Raw genomic sequence first — 6645 nt, 5'->3', positions numbered from 1 at the left:
CTTTAGCTGAAAAATAGAAATAATAACCTGTACCTCATGTGTTGCCGATATTAAATGAGAGTGAATATGTGGCCATCATTTGTGAACTCTAAGGCACTTTATAAATATAAGGGTTGAAAGATTAAAATGTAAATTCTGATTCTTCCTCAAACGTGCTTGGCTTTTTAACATTTCATTGTCTAAAAGGCTCTGCCAATTTTCTCATTGACTTTCACTTATTTAATAAGGTCAGCAGTATAATTTGTACTATATATGTAAACTTTTTTCTTCTAGGATTTAATAAAACTATTTTTATTTTGAATAGAAAAAATGAGACCCATTAATTATTATTTTTCTGAATTACCCTTTGTAAAAATGTTTTCACCACTAACCTTTCCTTCTACCCTTTTAAGTCACTGGCTGGGGCTTCTGTAACAAAAGACAGATTACAAGGAGAAAAGCATACAAATTTATTTAATATAAGTTTTATATTAAAATAAAGAAATGAAGACCCAAAGATCCAATTTGAGGTGAACATTTATATACTGAATTGGAGAGAAGGTAGTAAATTCTGCAAGCATAACAAAACAAAGGGCTAGGGCAGAAAATGGTGAGAAAGTAATCAGGAAAATAAGGGTTAGAGTAACAAGCTTGTTTGTACAGATTTTTCTATACTTTGACTTCTCATCTTTGGTGATAAGAATGGACATTTTCCATGTGGTGTTTTATCTCCTTCTTTCAGGAAGAAAGGAGGAGGGGTCAGAGCACCCATCTTGCATCGCATCGGCTGTTTTTTAAGTGCTTTTAGGTCAAAATAATCTTTATGCCAAAGTGGCATATTTTGGGGTGGCATATTTTGCTACCCTTCCCCAGGCTGAAACTATGCCCATTCCTCTGTCAGTGAACGTGTGTAAGAGAACATGGTTACCTAAGTTCGGATTTAAATGGAAAACTGGAAAAGGAAATGTGAAAGGCTGTGTGCTGGGTGGGATAAGAAGTCGTTCCAGGAACTAGGATTGGTTGTCCAGAGTGGACAAGTGGTCAATAACCAACCCTTCCAACATGAAGAGAGTGAGCATACCCTGCCCAGGGAGCCGGGGGACAATAGCTCTGATGTTCTCGGTGATGCCTTGTCTCCCAGCTCAGACCCGGAGCTCCAGTTAAGCCACGGTTCGAATTCCACATTCAGAATGTGCTGATAGCAGAGCTTGAAGGGCACAGATGGTATAGGGTGCAGTCTGGTTGCTAGACTGTTCTTCCAGGTCCCAATGCCTCTGGGTGTGCCCTCAGGTTGCCTTTTTGGTTAGTCTTTATTCATCTTCATTCTTTACCATTCTACCCTCTGTGGGACCTCAGTTGTGGCAGAAAAATGAGAACTTTGACACCGAAGAAAGCAGGTAATATTGAACTCTTACATTTTGGCATCAGCAGTCCTTAAGAAAAGGCTTTATCAATGTTTAATAGAGTGAAGTGAACATATGGTCCCTTTTGTTATTCTTTGGTCTCCACATAATAAAAGTTATCCACTGACAAATTTTACCATATTTGTGCGCAAATTCAAAAACAATCCTTGCCCTAGCTGGTTTGGCTCAGTGGATAGAGCATTGGTCTGCAGACTGAAGGGTCCCAAGTTCGATTCCGGTCAAGGGCACGTACCTAGGCTGCAGGCTCGATCCCTAGCCCTGGTCAGGGCATGTGTGGGAGGCAATCAATTGATGTGTCTCTCTCACGTCAATGTTTGTCTCTCTCTCCCCTCCTCCCCTCTTTTCCATGCTTTCTAAAAATCAATGGGAAAATATCCTTGGGTGAGGATTAACATAAACAAAAAAATAATAATAAATTAGAAAATTTAGCTTCTTGCGTAATCCCGCGGTGCACATGTGTTAGCGCAGCTCCTGGTGCGGTAGCGATGGAAGCTCTGGATCAGATTGTAAAGCCCCAAACAAAAAGGGCCAAGAGATTCCTTGAGAAGAGAGAACCGAAACTCAGTGAAAATATTAAAAACGCCATGCTTATTAAAAGGGGAAATGCAAATTCAGCAGTCACACAAGTACTTAGAGATGTGTATGCATTGAAAAAACCATATGGCGTTCTGTATAAAAACAAAAATATTATGAGACCATTTGAGGATCAGGCATCATTAGAATTTTTTTCAAAGTCAGATTGTTCTTTATTTATGTTTGGCTCCCATAATAAGCAGCCAAATAATCTTGTAATAGTTCGTATGATTGAATTAGGTATTGAGAAGTTTGTCTCTCTAAAAGATATTAAGAATAGTAAATACCCCGAGGGAACATGTGAATATTTGCTGGTAATGACTCTGATGTAACAGAAGACAACAGAAGGCTAAAAAGTCTTCTTATTGATTTTTTTCAGGGGCCCTGCAATATCAAATATCTGCCTGGCTGGTTTAGAGTATGTCCTACACTTCACTGCACTGAAGGGGAAGATTTACTTTCAAAGCTATAAGCTGCTGTTGAAGACATCTGGTTGCAGAACACCATGGACTGAATTGGAAGAGATGGGACCCTCATTGGATCTGGTGCTGAGGAGGACACATCTGGCCTCAGATGACCTTTATAAGTCATCCATGAAAATGCCAAAAGCCCTCAAGCCAAAGAAAAAGAAAAATATCTCCCATGATACTTTTGGTACAACTATGGAAGGATTCATATGCAGAATCAAGACCTAAACAAACTATAAACTGGAAAAATGAAGGGGCTGAAGAAGCGACCTGTAGAAAGGATAACAGAAGACCGGGAGAGAAAATCAAAGAGAATTAAAAAAAAAAATTGATGGATCTTAGCCAATAACTAATTTCATTGTAGTCTGTTGACATAAAGAGAATTATGTCAAGCATCAAAATAAATAAATTAATTTAAAAATTTAGAAAATAAAAGAAATCCTTAAGAAGTAATTAAATTTCAAATTTGCAATTCAGTGGTCATTCAGACCTTTCTACTTTTGTGTTTGGTATATATGGGGCACCTTTTGGAAGCTGTTCCACATGCAAAGGATTGTTCTGAGCAAATACCAAACTGGTGCATGCAAAGCCACCCATACACTGCAATTACACACTGGAAGCTCATAATAGGTGCATGAACCACTTCCTGTATGAGTTACTCAGCTTTATGCACAACTTTTCTCATTGGAAGGACCGTGTCTTCTGGCTCTACCTTTAATAATGGTGATAATCGTAATAACTGTAATAACTCAGCATTACTTTCTAATTACAAAGAAAATTTCTCCTAAGGAGCTCAAAGCACTTCACAGACATGATCTCATTCATTCCCAGAACCTCTCTGTGCTGCCTGTCGGTCACTAGCAAACTCATCATACCAGATGGTCACATTCCACTTCTCGGTGCTCTCACCAGGCCAAGACGGCAAGGGGAGCCTTCCCACGCCCCAAACTCTGGCAGAAACTTTCAGCCATTTCTCAGTGATCTTTATGATTCAACTTTAGATATCAGTATCTAAAGCATCACATGCCGGCTGCACATCTATAGAAGAGATACTTTTCATGGTTTCAGAATATCCTTAGAAGGTGCCCCAATATTTGGAATACCCTGGGAAGGTGCTCTATATTCTCTGTGAATGGAGAGTCCCCAGTGCACACATCTCCTAGCTGTTAATGACTTGCTGTTGCTGCTCTTTCACAGGGTGGAGCCCAATGTCTGGATCAGCCCTCCAAAAGGGGGCTCAGCACCCTGCCTCGTAGGCCAAATCTGGCTAAGAATGAGTTTTATGTTTTTAAATGGTTACATGTATAAAATGGTTATATAGGTCCCTACAAAATATCCTCAATTTTGCCTCTTAAATCCCAGCGTCTAAAATACTCACTCTGTGGTTCTTCACTTTAAAAGTATGTCAGGCCTCGCTCCAAAGAATGAGATTGAAATGCAAAGGTAGGGACGAGGGAGGTGAGCAGAATGGGTGGTTCCTGAACTATGTCAGGGCCCAGTCGGAAAAGATCCTGATGCTCAGATTCAGAGGCAGTAATTAACCTGACAGAAAAAGGTAAGGCCTGGCCATGATTTACTGGTGCCCATTTAATTTCTCGGAGGGACTGTTTCTTGGGTCCTAACTATACTTTTTCCAGAAGAAGTCATTTTGTATATCTCCAATGTGGCTACACTTAGCGATAGTTCTTTGTTTCCTCTTGAGGTTTAGATTTTCAATTGCTGAGATAATCACACGTGTGCATTTTTAACCTTATGTATTTCTTGTGTCTCAGCTATTTTATTTTTACCAGAAAAAGAAAGGATGAAAAGCATAGCTATGACATACCTTGGAGCTGTTTACTAGTCTTCACAGTCAGTGAATAAGCAATGGGTGTGGTAGTCTTGACTTATTCGTGTTTTGCTTTTCTGATCTCTCAGCTTTGGATTAAGCGACTGCCTAAATTTTAAGGCATTCAACATTCAGAACCTGTTTGGAGGCAGTTTGATAAGAACCCACAGGAAAGGACAGATTGGGTGATGGGCCTTGTCCTCCAGGGTCACAAAAGACTACTACTCGGCTCTGTTTCTGAGGATAGCACTGCCTTATCTGGTCTCCTAGGTCCCTATGTACCCCTCACCTTAGCATTCTGATTATTTTTTTCCTTCCTGTTCATTCTTCCCATTATTCCTCCTGTTGGACCCAACATTTGACCGGATAAAATGATAATGTTTGAAGCAGGTGATACTGGGCTCTAGTGTTTTTTGTGGGCTGCACCATACATAGTAAATGGAGTTATCTCTGACAATGAAGGGACAAAGGCAAGGTTGAGTACATGTTTTCTGGGCACAATGTTCTTAAAATGTGAGTACATCACAGCAGCAACCCATCCCTACATGTGAGCCAAGGTATTAAATATCATGGACAGACTTGCCCTAGTCTTGTCCTCTCCCGTGATATAGAGAAGAAAGGATGAGATGACATGAGCAATTGCTGGAGGAGTAGTCAACAGAACAAACCTATTTGATGTGACTTTGAAAATCACGTGGGTTGTAAAAGAGATCAGTCACCAGTCATGGTACCCTGTAAACCAAGAAAACATTTAATGGCAACAGATAACAGAAGACAAGAAGCAAGTTGCAAAAATAATTATTGGGAGTCAATGTTAAGGTTCTATTTGAAACATTAAAAAGTAACCTCTGGAGTGACACCAAAAGCACAAAAGAAAAAATAGATTAGTTAGACTTCATAAAAATTAAAAGTTGTTAGGTATCCAAGAACATTACCAAGAAAGTAAAAAGACAATATACAGAGTAAGATATTTGCAAATCATATCTGAAGAGTGATTAATATCCAGATTTTATAAAGAATCCCACAACTAAACACAAGAACAAAGAACCGAATTTAAAAATAGGCAAAGGACTAAGTAGATATTTCTCCAAGAAGATATACAAATGGCCCATAAGCACATAAAAAGATGCTCAACACCAATAATTGTTAGGGAAATACAAATAAAAACTGCAATGAAATACCACTTTATACCTACTAGGATGGCAATAATAATAATAATAACAAAACTAGAAAATAATAAGTACTGGTGAGGATGTGAAGAAATTGGAATCCTATCACTGGTAAGAATGTAAAATGGTGTAGCTATTGTGGAAAACATTTTGGTTCAACATAGAACTACAATATTGCCAGCAATTTCACTCTTAGGTATATATCTAAAAGAATTAAAAGCTGGTACTAAAAGAGATATCTCACACCAATGTTCCATAGCAGCATTATTTACAATATCCAAAAGTTGGAAAAAACACAAGTGTACATTAAAAGATAAAGGGATAGAAAAAATGTAGTATATACATGCAATGGAATACTATCCAGCCATTAAAAGGAATGAAATTTTGATATATGTTACAACCTAGATGAACCTTAAAAACATTATATTTAATGAAATAGGCCAGACATAGAAGAACAAATATGATCCCACTTATATGGGGTACCTAGAATAAGCAAAGTCATAAAGATAGAAATAGAGGTTACCAGGAACAGAGAGTGAGGGAGAAGTTGTTGGTTAATGAGTACAGAGTGTATGTTGAGGATGATGAAAAAGTTGAGATATAAGCAGGGGTGACGGTTACACAACACTGTGAATGTATTTAATGCCGCTGAACTGCATACGTACAAATGGTTAAAATGAAAATATTGTTATGTATATCTTACAATTTCTAACAGTAATCCTTGTTTTTTTGCTGAAGGGCTAACTTTTTTGTTTGTATTTTGGGCTTTTCTTCTCATCATTAGGAAGGTGGCTTACTAACTAGAAACTGACAGCAAAGCCTCCTGCAACAGCAGCTGTGATTCTGCGTTCCTCACCGGGAACTGGATCGTGCCTGTCATTGTAATTTCAGCACACTTGGACTGAGCTTGGAATACGTGTATTATAGAGCAGAGCTACAATTCATCTTAATGATGGTATGTGAAGGAACATCTCGGCAGGGCACCTTAATGAAATGACAATTGGTTGAAGACTTAGAAGATTAAAAATACCCAAGACTTTCAGAAGCCATATCTATTCTCATTTGGATCCTTTAAGGGATAGTGTACAATGTTCTCAGCTAAATAACAAGAAAGCTTATAAGAAATAGAGTAAAAATCTTTTAAATATATTTTTCAAGGATGCCCTTAGAAATGTCTAATCAGAAAACCTAAAAATATGAACCAA

General features: G+C 38.2%; 1 pseudogene; it reads left to right on the top strand.

Moving 5' to 3' along the window:
- Nucleotides 1–1885: 1885 nt before the first annotated feature.
- LOC102442056 lies at nucleotides 1886–2807 on the top strand (annotated as a pseudogene).
- Nucleotides 2808–6645: the final 3838 nt, after the last annotated feature.

This window comes from Myotis lucifugus, unplaced genomic scaffold (genome assembly GCF_000147115.1).
Source record: "Myotis lucifugus unplaced genomic scaffold, Myoluc2.0 scaffold_8915, whole genome shotgun sequence".
NCBI lineage: Eukaryota > Metazoa > Chordata > Mammalia > Chiroptera > Vespertilionidae > Myotis > Myotis lucifugus.
This window is presented reverse-complemented; position numbering and strand designations above follow the sequence as displayed.